This window comes from Colletotrichum fructicola (assembly GCF_000319635.2).
Source record: "Colletotrichum fructicola Nara gc5 chromosome Unknown KSG_Nara_v1_contig02, whole genome shotgun sequence".
Classification (NCBI taxonomy): domain Eukaryota; kingdom Fungi; phylum Ascomycota; class Sordariomycetes; order Glomerellales; family Glomerellaceae; genus Colletotrichum; species Colletotrichum fructicola.
Window position 1 is genome coordinate 5,273,893 of NW_027094052.1, and position 15,602 is coordinate 5,289,494.

The window sequence follows — 15,602 nt, forward strand, 5'->3', positions numbered from 1 at the left end:
GCCGGACTCGATAGGCTCGAATAAGTCAGAATCGGTTGGCAGCTGTCATCGAGGTGTTCCTGGAGCTCAGAGCGTCTTAGCAGGCGAGGTAAGACAGCCAGAAAGCGGTACGTAGCTGCACAAAGCATGGCAAGCGTGGCGGCCAAGCTCCAGCCAACAGGGAGGGCACGCAGAAATGATGGTGTGCCGCCGCCGCCGCAGCACAGTATGCCTGCCACGGGTGTCGCTCTTGTTGCTGCTCGTGGTAATTATGGGTGGTGGGGACTCCTGGCCGTGGCCGTGGTCGTCCAGGGTCCAGGGAGGAGGGGGGGAGAGAAGCAGATGAGCGGACGTGGGTGCGTGGAACGAGGGGCCACGGGGGACATGGGGGGGAAGAAAGGAAAAGGGAAGCAGAGAGGGGGGCGTGAATGAATCATGACTGATTGGGGTCGAAAGAAGGTTGTGGGATGTGTGGAGAGGCGAGCGGAGGGATCGACCTGCGAGCGCAACAGAGAGATGAGATGACGGGTTTGAGATGGTGGCATTGGATGAAAAGGAACCGAACACTGTCATTAATCGCCAAGCCGGTATGCGGTCTGCGGTCTGCGAATACGCAGGAGGCGGGAGTCGAGGGCCTTTCGCCGTCCGATTCTTGGAATGCAGATGGAGATGGAGATGGAGATGGGATCAGGCCAGGTAAGGTAGGATGAGAGATGGAAATGGGATCAGAATAGAATGGAACATGAGGCAAGGGGCCCGTATGCGTACGTACCTTCGACGGATGCTCGAGGGTAGGCAAGGTGGGTACGAATAGGGCCAGATAGGTACGGATAGCTTTCTTTGGGCAGGCAAGGAAGCCGCGCGCAGGTAAGGAAGCGTCCAGTGTGTGTTGTGTGTACATCTGTACATCCAGTATCCGTACTGCAACACTCGTCGAGGTGAGGCAGGCAAGGTCGGTATCCATGGGCGCTATCCGCTCATTGGTTTCCATCTCCGGAGGCCCTGCCCAACGTTGCAGGGCAAGGAGGCTTACACTGCCGTACCTAGCTGCTCGGTAAGGTAGGTAAGGGAAGCGATGCTGGGCATTGGTCAAGTCCCTACGGAAGAGTACGCCGTAGGTATTCGCAGCATGCTGGGTGCAGGCTCGCCTGGTCTGGAGCCGCAGAGATCCGCCGCCCACGCCGTCCGCCGCTGCCGTTTTGCAATCCTCCCATGCCTTGTCTTGGACTGACGTGCCTGGCTCTGTAGGGTTCGGTGGCTCTGTGCGGACATGCGTGTATTTGTCTCGGATGTCTTCTGAGATTTCGATGCACCACGAGACAGTGATGCACGGTTAAGGTAGACCGGGAAGAGAGGGGGTGTCTTAGGGAGGGAAATGGTGGTACGGGACCTCGAGAGAGGCAAGCGGCACGTTGCGCCCTAGCGCGTGGCCGGGACATGTAATTGTGGGCGCCGATATGGATGACATGCCGACGAGCATGCCAGGCCGAGGCCGGGCGTCGTCGGTACGGGCGGGTGCGAGATGCCTTGATATCGTCCTATCGCGCCTGTCTTGCTTCACGACGATAGGAGCCAGTTGCAGCTCAACTTGACGCATAGTTGGTTGGGCCTGTCAGCATTCGTGCCTGCGTCGAGTTGAGCTGAACAGTCCGCAGTACGAAGTGCAATGTGCCACACCTGGGCGAGAGACACATGCAGCAGCGCTGCTGTGTTGCTCCTGTAAAGCGAGGAAAGCCTGTCATGGCGATGGAGATTGAGTGGTTGCAACCCAAAGCGAACTCGGGCTCCTCGTTCTCGGTATGAACGCATCCCGAAAAGGAGAAGTCCCTCTGCGTCGTAACGTGCTGTGCCATTGTGTCGGTTCTGGATCACAACTGTGACTGGGCGGTTGACGAAGGCGCAGATGAAGGCACTGAAGAAAACCAGCATGTGCCTGGCTGCCCTGGCATGCTTCAGCCGCTATCCATGGATGGCCCGTCCTGTGCCTGGTCACCGGCCAAGATGAAGTTTAGCTAACGAGCGGTAGCCACTTACCAACCCGTGGCTGACGGGCTGGCCGGGCGGGCAAGGCGAGCAAACGAACGGGAAGAGGGGGGCTGAGATGGGATGAGAAAATGGAGACGGACACGGAGACGGAAATGGAGCTAGGGCTGTAGCTGGAGCTGGAAATGGAGCTTGTCGCCCTGGAACAGGATCTGGACCTGAACCCAGACATGTAGATGGGGAGAGTACCTACATAGCGCAATCCGTAGAGACGAGGGACGGAAGGAAGGAGGAGACGAGTGGACAGCATGGACCAGGGTCAGCGGCCGTTGGCGAAGGCCCTTGAAGAGTCCGCCGTCGCTGTCCCCGTCGCTCCATGGCTATTGCCGCCATTACGCTGACGTCTCCAGCAACCTGGCTGTGGCTGACTTTGACTTGACGACTTGCAGGCTCTATGTGCGAGCGTGGGTGGTATTGTGGGCTTGAGGATGGCTGTGGCTATCCGTGGCCTCGGTCATGGAGAATTGCGGGTGAAGGACGTGCACTTGAGACGGAGATTGACAAAGGCGCCGGCGCCTATTAGTCGTGTCGAAGCTTCTTCTCGTTGTAAGATAGGGCCGTTGAATACCAACGCCTAGCTCAATGACTAGGGCGCGGGCGGTAGAGACAACCACTTCCTTGCCTTTGTCGACCAGGCACTAAGTGGGCGGAGGCCTAGCCAGGTGGTTGAGAATCAGAGAAATACTTCTTTAGGTAGGTAAGGTACGCCGCTCTTAGGTAGGACATTTCGCAGCAGTGAGACAAAAAAGTACACAGGGACACCCGTGCTTCCTTTTCTTGACTTTTTCTTTTCTTTCCGCGTACGAATATTCGCACCAAGACTCTCCTTAGACTCCGAGACTGAGATCCGCATCACCATCTGCCATCTTCCAAGGGCCGAATCCCGGAGAATGTTCCGAGAGGACGTAATGTAGGCGATACAAACCAATCAAGCTTAGGTAAGGGATCGTCAAGCCTCGGCTGATCATTCTGGTGCTATCCGTATTTTTTTGGCGGGAATTGTGGCATCCGTGTCGGTTCATTGAGATTGAAGCCAAGGACACGGCGGAGGAGGAAACGCAGATCCTGATGCCGGTTCTTCCACCAGACCGGTCAGAGATTGGTGGTGGCGGCGGCGGTGGGTGAGGTGGAATTGAAAGGTGAAGGTTATCCACGATTCCTTGACATGACCTCCCCTAACCCAAGGCGCCACCACTTTGCATTTGGCACCTGGCCAGACGAGTGCCATTTTCCGTCCAAAATGCAGTGCAAGCAGGCATGTCAAGGACACCCGTGTTCCAGATGCAAGGGAAAGAAAAGAAGCGTGACGCGTGATGCGGTACGTACCCGTCATCTCAATGTTCTCCGTCGGGGAGGATGGGATGACCAAGGTAAGGCGTTCAATCAGTCCTGGGAGCTACCGGCGTAGTCGTCCAGTCTCGAGGTATCTGCAGTCTTTTGGCTCGCCCTCTTGACATTCTCCTTCCTTGGCTCTCCTAGGCTTGCCTCCTTTGCCAGGTTCTGGCCGTTTCCGTGCGTGCGTTGGCGGTTCAAACAGGGTCTCATCCGTTCAGATGGGGTGCTTTCCCGTCCATGGATGCCAGTATTAGTAAAGACTCCGGTTCGACAAAGGATCCGCCTCAACGGCCGATTGGCTTCCTTGCTGCAGCGATGGGGTAGCCCAGTCTCCTTCTGGTAAGTCCCCGGGCACCTTCATCATGGCCCCAGGCCATCACCATCACTACCGCCTTTTCTCTCCGGCGTCAGGTATCCGCAAGACACCGGCTTTGGTTACTTGGATCATTCTCTAAAGCATCTCGCCCAACAAAGACGTGACAGGCTTCCTTCCTGCCGTAGTGCTGGCGTGGCGCTCGACTCTGAATCTTTCACCAACGTGCCGTCGGCTTGAAGCAATTATCAACAACGGTCTCCATGTTTGGTCTTCGGGTTCGTCTCTGAAGTTCAACGGCCGCAATCGAGGCTGAGCTACAGTCCGAACGAGATTTTGTGACGTTTGGTTGGGTTGACTGAAACCGGAAGAGTCTGGTTCGAGGTCTCGGTCGAGAGAGCAGAGCTGTTGCGGCTGTTATTGAACCTGTTGCACCCAAAATGCTGGCTTTGGGCCTTGGTCGATTCGGGCTAAACCACCTGCATCAGTGTCGGCGTTTCTCTTCGTTGTATGCCCGTTGCAACTTGCAAGCAATATGCTGACCACAGCAAGACCTGCCCAACAATTCCGTCGCTCCTCTTCTGGTGCGCATGAAAATTCAAATGGCTGCCGCCGTCTCTTTCCTTGCGAGGTCCATTTGTCGTCTCCAATCAAGAGCACTCTCGCATAGGTACCTGCGCGGGAGCTAAGACGTCAACCCCCGCCAGCGCTCAACGGTCATGAATCGCACCATTTCCCTCTCAGTTGAGCCGTCCGCATCAGATAGGTAGGCTGGCCCCGGCTATTCATCCGCCAACACAGTAGAATCGTTCCGAGATTTTTTACGTCAAGGGTTTGGACTCGCCAACCGCGGTCACCAAACCGCCGTGAAGGCGGGTTGAAAAGAGCAGATGGGAGAAGAAAAAAGTTGTCTCCACCCCGGTCGACTCCAATATCTTCCAGTACCAGCGACCTGACGGCAAGGTGCTGAATATGCAACTCCAATCTCCAGCCATCCATCCATTTGCCTTAGTGCTGGCCCAAGTATTGCGCCGCGCCCCACGTCATGCGGGAACGGCCCAACTCGGGCTGGCACAGCTTGGGCTGGGAGGCCAGATACGTACCAGGCACCGAGGTCGATGCCATCGCCAGCCAGTGCTTTCGACAGATACGGATACACTTGGATGGTCGAAATTGGGCCTGGGTGTCCGGTGCCTGTAGCGCTGCAGTGCGTACAGAGGGGTGTGTGTGGTGTGGTCTCTTCCTCACGCATTCCCCTCACCACTAATTTGTTCCCCCAATTCACGGATGGCAGGGCCAGGGCCAGCTGCGACCTTCACGTGGCTTTGCTCGGTGACCCTTCGTGGCTCTGCTGTTATTGCTTCTGCTTTTGATGATGCTCCCGCAGTACTTGCCCCATCATCTTCCGGTCTCCATTGTTCGCTTCTTCGCAGACTGTTTTCTTCTAGGGGAAAACCATCTTGGTTGTCAAATCATTCCTTTCGGTTGTCGACAGAAGATGATGCAGGATTTGACCAGTCGTAAATGTCAGAGGAACGTTATCTACGCAACTGTGCCATGCTGCGGAGTATGTAATTAAAAAGTGCCGGCATCGCGAAAGTATTGCGATGGAGCTGCCCAGCTAAAGCTGTCCGCATAATACACTCGACCGCGTGAAGTCTTGAATTGGAAGGATGATGTCGACAGGGGTTAGTTAATCGAGTACCGGCTCTCCTCATGCAAGAGACCTCACCACCATCTTTGGGGTGAGACGAAGCGTCCATGCGGCGGCAGCAGGCATGCAGGTTGTTCACGTCATGGCCGCACCCGTCTTCTCGTTCGTCCCGTTTTTACAACCGCCATTGGATCATTGGATCCCACCCACGCCCGCTCTGTAGTATCTGCGTGTATGCCCAGGATTCGGTGAGCTCAGGCACCATTGACAGTCATATCAGCGAACTGAGCATGATTCTTCGTTCGCCGTCACTGCCCCTCTCTCTAACTTGCAAGCGCTCGTGTCTAGGCCCAGGGTTGAATACCCCGCCAGCAAAACGACAGCCGATATCCCCAGATCTGCCTCCAGATGAGAGACTTATGAGCATGCAGTGGGACGCTGCGATTGAGTTCGCGGCAAGCCGAGTGCGTTGGAGGCGTGACGTTACCATGGTCATTGGATGCACCGCTCAAGCCATGGTTCATCGAAAAGACGCGAAGCGGAAGGCCTTTCCGTGGGTTCCAGATCATCGAGAATGTTAAGCCTTCCGAGGTACGAAAACCGATAAGAACCAACCGCATTTTTTTGGTCCTGTCGGATTTAGAGTTTCATTCCGTAGGGCTTTATTGTCAATAATATGATCGACTTAATTCCCTCTTCAAGCTCGTTGCGCACCCCGCAGCTGTCGTGCAAGTCGTCTAAGAGTCCATGACCGTCATGCAGCACTATTACCCCGAGATTCTGCTATGCCACATGCCTGGAAAGCTGTTCGTCTGTCTTCATAGACTTCGTCGTTCATCCGAAAGCCACATGCCCGCCCACGCCTTTAGGCATGTACGGCACCATCTTGTTGTTCTGTCCACTTAGGCCGTTGGCATGTACATACTCAGTATTTGCAAGGTCCACCCTTGATTGTAGACGTGATTATAACGCGTCCCACAAACGATCGTGGCTGTTGTCTCGCTGCGAAATGAGCTCCAGGTAGCCCGTTAAGATTGTCTTCGTCAACGTCCTGTCCGTCCTGTCGACATGGTCGGAAGCCGGGAAGCCTAACGACAGGGTTCTTTGCTGGGTGCCACGCTGACGACCATGCCGATGTGGGGCACACCAAAGCCACTCGGTATCGAGCCAGACTATGAAGTTGCCCGTGTGGGATTAGCTTCGCCGTGACAAGATGCAGATGCCAGCGGTCGTCACGTCACCTTAGTGAGTCTCTGTCCCTGGTTTTGCACGCCTATGCGCGGCTCTGGAACCCATTTCGAAGAGTCGTGTCCCAGCCACAAGAGTGCGTGTCTGCATTGATGGTGTTCTCGGTCTACTCTCCAAGTAGATTATGCACTGGAGAGGTGCTAGAGTAAAGCAGACACCAGCCGGCCCCAGTATCGATCTGCAACTGCTCGGCTGACTTTTGGGCTCCGCGCAGGTTTTCGTCCGCTGGCCTGGACCCAGTCGTCCGCGCCGTCAACAAGTAGGCAGCGCCACAGAAGGTCTTTTCCACCCCGGCCCCGGCAGAGGTGGTCTCTCCAAAGCTCAATGTGGACACTGCTGGACTTTCGTCTGATCATGCCCTGTCCAGATCCCTGGTTCCATCCACCTGCAGCCACGTAGTAGATCATCAGGTCCAGCTTTCCAGGAACGATAAATTGCGTCGCTCGGCTTGTGCCGTTACAACAGGCACGACCAGATGACTTCAAGCGATGAAAGCCAACGACGTCGCGCATTTTTTGATCCTTCGCTTGCTAGAAACCGAGGCTTCTGACGGTTTGCCTTTTACCGGGACCTGTTAATGCTCAATCGCCCGAAGATCTGCTGCACCTGCTCGTCTGAAGTCCCCATGTAATGTTTGATCTTCTGCGGTTCCCCCGTGCCCTCACGCATGTAGTCAAAATCGTCCGAGGAGGGAGAACCTTATTCGATGTGTTCTCATGGCACGCAGGACTCTCGGCAATGCTTCGAATTTGACGTGGCACATCAGTTTTGACTTGTCGCAGGTTCCCGAGAGCTTGGTACTCGTCTGCATCACTCTCAAACAGCCCCTCCGTGCTGGGTTTGCGAAGTAAGGGGTTATGAGATGCCCACGAACAGGTCGAAGGATAGACCGTAGACGGTTTGGCTCGCACATTGGGCGAAGTTGCCGTATCGTATCAAGTTCGTGTCGATGTATGTCTCAGAATACTCCCCGCGACAGCTGTCACTGCGATAATCCATTGCCTCTGGTCAATGCGGCCAGGTTTCTTCCCAGACATTCTGACGCATATTTCGTCTGACCTCAGCACGTCAACGTCGCGATCCACATGAGCCTGGGATCATGCTCAGAGGTAACAACCGGGCCACCGAAATCCTTGAGTCATCTCCTGCCGTTCTCGACGCCTTTGTAGAGCTTTGGCGCTTTCTCAACGAAGGTTTGCTTGTAGAATTGAAGTCGTTAATCGAGTTTCCGAGGTTGGTGGTAGATGATAGTCGCCGAACTACAGGGAACGGGCTCTACAGCCACTAGAGAAGACGCGAGCAATGCGTCGTCGTGCTACGGCTCGGAGTCCCTCGTGTTCTGGGGACGGTTGTATGGATTGACCATGAATTCGGTCGGATCTTGGAGGCCAGGCCACACACACACCCCTCTGCTTGTGTCTAAAAGCAACCCCTCCCACGAAGCTCGGGGTGGAGAGACGGAGGGGCAGGGGTAGAACGGGGCATGCCCTGGCACGTTCGTCAAGTTGCGGGAGGTTTGGGCGCGGGTCGTTGCAACGCTGTGGAAGAGAAAGGTTGTGCCAAAGCCGGGTCGCAACCTGGCCAACTGCCACAGCGCAAGTCGAAGTGTTACGTGTAATTTGGGTTAATATAAGTCAGGGGAAAGCCAGCTTCGCAATGCGCTGGAAACGTCGCTCAAGCATCGAAGCAACAGTGAATGAGTCAACATCCTGACGGCGGGTTAAGCTCAGGGTCGGCGGCCGCGATGCGTTGCGGAGGAAAGGCGCAAAACATGCCGGGAGCCCCGACTCCCTGCGTTGATGCTTGGTCGCTTGTTTGATTCCGCCCGGAGGTTTTTTTGACTTTTTTTTTTTGTCCTCTCGTTCCGAGAGGCCCATGTGCGGCATCGAGAGGAGGCGCAGTCATCGGTCGGAAGTGCCGCCAGTGCCCACAGCAGCGGCTAGGTCCAGGCATGCACCTCGTCTGTCCATGATGAACTGGTGCCGACCGAGGGCCTTTTGATATTTGGGTGACGCAGTGTCTGGGTTAAACAACGAGATGCTGCCAGCAGTGCCAAGCTTGAAGCTTTTGGGCGCTCAAATAATTGAGAAAGAGGCGGACGAAGCGATTCGTGTTGAGGTTCGCTAGGCGCGGGGGCCGTATGAAAGGAGCGGCGGGTGTGAGAGACGGCATGGTAGGGGCCAATGGTTGCAAGGGCAAGCGGTGGTACCGTACGAATACGGATACAGAGCAGGTGATGGTTGTGAGTGACAGCGAGTATTGTCGAGGTCATTTGGGACAGTGCCGATTCTGGCAGGACGGTACCCGTGTAGGCAAGTGTAAGGCTGATTGCTGGGCAGATAGGAGATAGATGATGGAGCTCCGAGGGGTTCCATTGCGGTTTGATGGTGTAGGTATGGTGTGCCGTGTGCCGTCAACCGTAGCGAGCCGCAATTTGTGTCGTGTTGGACCAAGGGCATGGACGGAAGACTTGAAGGACTGAACCCCATCGTATCTGCGCGTGGGAGGGGAGAAAAAAAAGCAGCAGGTCAGGTCTGGACCCAGAGCTAGCGTAGACCAGGAGGATGACGGGCATGGGGCCAGAGCGGAAGGCCAGGGTGGGTGGCAAGATGCGCAGCAATATTGGACGGGGGTTGCGTAGAAGACGAGGTTATTCGGAGATGCCATATTCAAAGAGGTCGGTGGCAGTGGCTGGGTTGCGGTGGGCAGCGGTGAAGGTGGACGCGAGCGCCGAGAGGAGAAGAAGCCCAGTCCCGTCGACGTAGGCAAGGTTGACGATGGCCCGGCCCCAGTTGCGTTCGGTGAGAGAGGCGGGGTGGGTTGTGGTGGTGGTGCGGTGCCAGCATCATGACCATCCATGGATATCGGACGAACGTGGGACGGGATGGAATGGGATGGGGGCATGCATCGTGCCAAGCTTGCAGAAGGAAGAAGCCACGCCAGATGGAGCAGATGAGGCAATCAAGAATACGATCTCACAGCTGGGGCCGAATAAGGAAGCAAGCAGTGGATAGGTAAGGTATCCGTAGCAACTTCCACGCCTTCTATTCTACGACGTACGGATACTGTGGACGGATAGTGCTGGTAATGGAGGGAAGGCGTCACTCGACTGCGGGAAAGTAAGGTCAGGTCAGGTGGTGAACGATAACAACCCACCTCACAACGTCATCTGGTGGTCCTGAATATCAACACCAACTCTATCAGTAACTTCTAATGTTCCAAAGCAGTATTCTGGAAGGAAGTGGTTCGCTCTTTCCGTTGGCGATAGCTACCGTACCTGCCGTAACTACCTTGGCTTAGGAGGTCACCTGCTGGTGATGAGATGAGGTACCGTGTACCTACCCGTACCTACTCTACCTTTACTGAGGTACACACAGGTGGGTGAGGTGTGGCTCCTTCTTTCAACGACTGTGCCTGCCAGATCTGGCAGTTTGAATGATCTTGGCCAATCATAACAATTTGGTCACAGATATCTCCACTCCCGGAAAGACCCCACTGAGTGAAGGCGGGCGGGAAGCTGCAACGGCGCTCGGAACTTTTTTTTTTCTTTTTTTTTGTACCTGTGATTTTGCCCTCTTCTTTTCCTGCCGTTCGCTGCCACCAACAATGAACCCAATCGCTACCTACAGACACTCCAGCTTCACTTCGCTCTCGTCAGTTGTCTCGTGCACCACGCGGCAGGCAAGATGACGGTGTATTACCGATATCTCCACAGCGGCATGCCAGCCGTATGTGGACTGGTTTGAGGGGCCTGTTTTGCTTCTGTCCCCGTGTTCACTGGAAAGTTCGTACTTACTTGTTGGTGTCTAGGTACACAGAGTACAGAATACATGCCATACCGATGGATACCAGCCACCAACCAACGGCTAACGAAACGACGCAGAAGGACGGGTACAGAGTCTGAAGGGCTCAAAGCAGGCCAGGTTTTTCCTTTCGCAAGTCGGACATCATCATCCAACTTAATGAAATGCTCCGACAGAAACACCCCAGACCCAGGGTATCTCGGGCACAATCTGCGGTCGACAGGGGCAAACATCAGACAAAAACTCCCCGGCGCGCATTCCCAGCCTTGGATATGTTAAACGAGAAGGGTGGAGGGGCGGAGGGGAGGGGAGGGGAGCTGCAAAGGCCCATCCCCTGCCCCTGCTCCCCCGTCGCGTTGCGTTGCGTTGCCCGCTGTCCGAAGCCCGCAACCGCCGTCTCGAGCCTTGAGGGTTGAGCCTTGAGCCTTCCAAGCTTGTCGCTGAGGTGCATTTCGATGACGCCTGGAAGGGCTTTCCAGTCTCCTCCGCCAATGTCACTTGCCTGTAAAAATAACAGGACAGGACCCCAAGAGCACCCAAAGTCAAGCCGCATCCCTTCCACGCAGGCACCTCCCTGGCACACGCCAATATCCCTACGAGGAACTAAGGCAGCCTAAGGCGGCCTGCTGGGAAGGACCAATTTGTGCAATTTCAAGTCCCTCTCAGAACGCTCTCTGAATCGCGCGCCAACAGCTTCACCCCCAAATCTGCTCCACTTCACCTGAATTCCTAACAGACCTCATCACTCGGCCGAGTACTGAATTATCTGCATGACAAGGGATGCGCCCGGCTCACATCCTGCAATCAATCAAATTATCAACCGGCGACCCCCCAAAAAACGAACACCTCTGCGAACACAGAGTACCTGCCTAATTATCTCCTCTTGTCTGCCCGCAGAAACATCTGTCAACCGTCACCGAACCCGACGGCAAGCAGGGCAGGCCCAAGTAGATTGATTGAGACCAATCTCTCTCGCCTCGCTCTCTGTGTGTCCTTCAACCACAGATTCCACCTCGAGCGTCATCTGCCACACTGCCACACCCTCGGCATCAATTCAAACTGGTTGGTGACGAGGCCAGGGAACGACAATGACCCAACAACGGCACAAGCCACAAGGTCAAGGCCCTCGCATAAGTGCCCAGCTGCAGTTCCAGCGCTGGGTTCAGGCTCACAAACTCCGAGCCCTGCTTCCGTACCGCACCCGATGCGAGCATGTCAAACTTGTCATCCCATCTTTTCTCCGGCTGACGATTTCCCCGACCCGCGGCATAACGAGTCGCAGCCTGTGACGATCGTCGCCAAGCCTCCTTGCCTACCAAGTTCGACCCAAATTCATCCGTTCCATCTGCGTCTGCGTTCCCCATCTCTCTTCCCCGCTGGCTGCTGCTCTACCACTCTCCAGGTCCAAATTGCACAGGACTTCGGCGGCCTTTCACATGGCTTTTGAGTTCCGACCGAGCACCTTCACCGACAGATAGTACTCAGAACTACATGAATGATACCTCCTCACCTTACCCACTCTGCGCTAGCCGACAACGACACAACGGGTCTCCAATTCTTTCTATTTGCATCCGTACGCCGACCCCAGCATCCATGTCAACCGCAAAAGAACTCCGAGTGCAACTCTGCTGAAGCAGCCATCAATGCTGAAATGGCGGGAGGAGACATGGGGGATTCAGATGCAAAGACTACAGACGAATGGCTCCATTCAGATGAACACCTCGCCTCCATTTCCCCCGACTTGACGACTTTCCATCCCACCTCCATCGCACAGGAACTCGATGAAACTCCCCATTGGCTCATTGGAGTAATGGCAATGTACTGATATAGTGGTTTTCCCAGCACGGCCATCTGTTGCAACGCGATTATTCGGGGCCAAAGTTGCACTCGCCAACTTTCCGAGAACGCAACATTGCGCACCAGCAAGTACGGATACTGTCTTGATTCAACGTCTTCCCAAATCGGCATGACATCCCCGCTGGGGCCAAGGGACTTCTACACGCATCTCACTTATCAGTTTTGTTTACAGGGTACCTTTCTGTTGGCTTCTGACGCATTAAGGAGGCACATGAAGGAGGCACGTTCAGTTCTTGAACTTGACGAGTCGGCCTACCTGTCGATTCATTCCTGCAGCCACTCTCAACGGCATGACACTAGTTGATGTCAGTGAGCGGCATTTAAGACATGCGTCGACTTTAACGACAAGCTCCAAGCCCGAGCCTGCGACTGGGTCAGAATGGTAACATGCTCACCGTCAGATTGTCGTTTTGCTTGACCGCCATTCGTACGTACTGACTCAAGCACGAAACCGGGGCATTTACGTCGGCCTCATTGTCCACGTCTGCCGAAAAGTATCAATGTCACAAGGCCTGCGCTTCCTTTTGCCAACCATGTCGTCAACTGCATTCAAGAAAAGGCCCCGCCTGTCACGATGCTGCTATTGCACCACGAAAAAAGGGTATGACAGGGTAGAGGACCCTGATCTGGTCGGGACTTGACAGATGCGCTCGGGAATATCTTCGTTTCTCACGGACCTCTTTGCGATCCCGCAAATGCCTCAATCAGCGCACGCGATCCAGACAAGCGCTGTCTTAACCAACCTCATGTATTGCCCAATCGAGTCAACCCGGAGAATTTTCCTTGTCCCAGGAATCTTTCAACCTGGGACACGGCGTCCCAACGCCGTTCGTCGGATCGGTTATTGCTCTTAGCGCAAGAAGTCCAAGATTTGTTCCAGGTGCGGACGGGACGGGGGCCCACGCAAAAACTGCGTACGCATAACACTTCTGGGCTGCGCTGCATGAACCTTCAGCGGTCAAGTCGTGCCAACATTGTCGCAAACCCGTTGATGCGAGGCGATAGGGCCTTGCGACATCCCCAGCATTAGCTACCGTGATGTCAGATCATAAGCGGCGATACCACCGTACGGGCGAGCTACCGAAAAGGGCGTTCGCCTAGTCCTCAACAGTACCAGCCAGTTGGGAATATGGTCAGTCTTACAAGGCCCTGCCTGTCTGGTGTATCATCCTGCAGATCGCCAGTAGGTTGACCCAGCCCCTCATTATTCACTGCACAAAGATACATGCCAGAATCTGTCCGAGACCATGCTGCGATAGCTGGTCGGCAGCAGTCAGTCTTCGTAATGAGAATAAACGCAGGTCAACATGGGCTAAATCAATGATGGCAGCGATTCCCACTGGTCAGCGTCTGGGCCGCGGAAGGCGTGGATGAGCCTCAACCTTGGGCATTCGCAACCATCCTTGCGAGGTTGATTGGCTCAGAAGATGGGACGAATTTAAAATTGGGCGACAAGGGACCATGGGACGGACTGGTACCGAATGTGGCCCCGTGTCTGGCTCCAGGGTGGTTTGGGCCGATCGTCATGCCTGCTGTCCTGCAGCGGAATCCTGAGTCCCGGAGCCCTATATCTGATCTCACCCTGATCATAATATAGCTGGGTGTGCCAGATTCGGTTGCCTGCCACATGGTACGGGCAGCAGAGGAACACCAGAAATACTCACCCAGATGTGAGTGTCAACAATGATGAACATCCGGAAAAATTCGGCGTCGACGAGACGCTGTTGAGTCTATAGCCTAGAGATCACTCTGAAGATTCGTGATCGAGTCTGAAAGCCCGTTACTATTTCCATCCACTACGTACCCAGAGGTGGTGCATCCGGAACGGGCCCCCCCGCCGTGGATGCTCGGCGTCACCGCTGGTTTGCGAGCGCGCCAACAGCCGGTCACAATGGACTCATTGATTCTTCAGATAAATCAATTCGCGGGGCTACCTAAGAAACGCGCGCATATCAGGCGCCGTTTCGACTCGCATGTGTCAGTCGCCTGCACTGGAGCAAAGCGGTTGTGCCGAAATGCAAGGACTCCCGTGGGCTTTGGCTGCGTTAGCACGTCGTAGGTTCGCGGTACGGGATACAATGTGGCGACAAATCAGCAGCAAGGACAAGGCCATCAAGCTTAACAGGAGGAGACAGGCGGTGACAATTCTCACAAAAATGGCCAGGGCAGAGGCCACTTGGAAGTTGGGGGTGTCTTGACAGACGGCACGACGGCTCCAGATCTGGAGACATGACGCACAGCCGACTTCACCAACGTCTAGACTCACTCGGAAAACCATGATAGGTTGCGGCACGACAACGGATGCAACTGTCATGTCCTCACCGGCCAGCCAAAAGAGACAGGCCACGGCTTTGCCTTAGACGATTCCATCCATACCATCATCCATCGCATCGGCCAAGGGTCTCTGGGCCACTCGGTGATTATCATCCCGCGCGCATTGGCGGTGGAGTCGTTACGAAGGCCTGTGACGGCTCCACCAACCTGACGAGCACATCCGATTCTGATGGCCTGCGCTGCATGTGCCCGTGTGGCCGGCTGCATGTTCAGCGTGGAGTTCTGACAGACATCAGACGAACTTTTCAGGCCCCTGTCCCAGGCTGCAGATTCACCCGAGCCGCTGTGAAGGGCTCGCAGATGGATGACAGGGACGGCAAACCACCTACCGACCCCTGGCACTTGGTATTGTGTTCTGTGTACAGAGACTGTACATGTACATACTCTCTTGCTTCCTAAGCCTCACGTACCTCTCTCAACTGTACCCGCACAAAGCTTGCTTGGTCGCGCACACTCCAGACATGACAGCATCTCCGGCTGGCGAAGATTGGCGCCTTGCTCGGTCGTGAATGGCCATGCTTGCCCCTCTTCGAGTTCACCCCAAGCCCCGGCATCACAAAATGACGCGCCCCGTCCGGTCAAGCAATCCCCCTCATGATCGTTCAGAACGATACCATATCGGATTAGATGGAGCAGGGCAATTTGCGCATTGTCGAAGGATCTTGTGTTGCCACGGATATACGAACGACCGTGGGTCGCCGCGGCTGCACGGCAGCTGGAACACATGTTCGCCAATATCAGTATCATTGAGTGTTTCCAACGATTTGGTGTCGTAAGGTACTCGGAGGTCAATGCAACACAAGGAAGCTCGCGAGCCATCAGGTCAATATGCCTCCAACAAAGCCTCTTTGTGACACTTGAGGGGGGCCGACAATGGCGTTCATGGCGACCCTGATCATTTCCCTTTTGTTTGTCACTTGTCAACAATGCTGAACCACGCCCCCGAGGAGCCCACTTGATTAATGGACCAGGCGCAAACTTGGCAACTTTTGATGTTGATCTTGTTGGGCAGCTGCACTGCGTACGCGGCAAATGA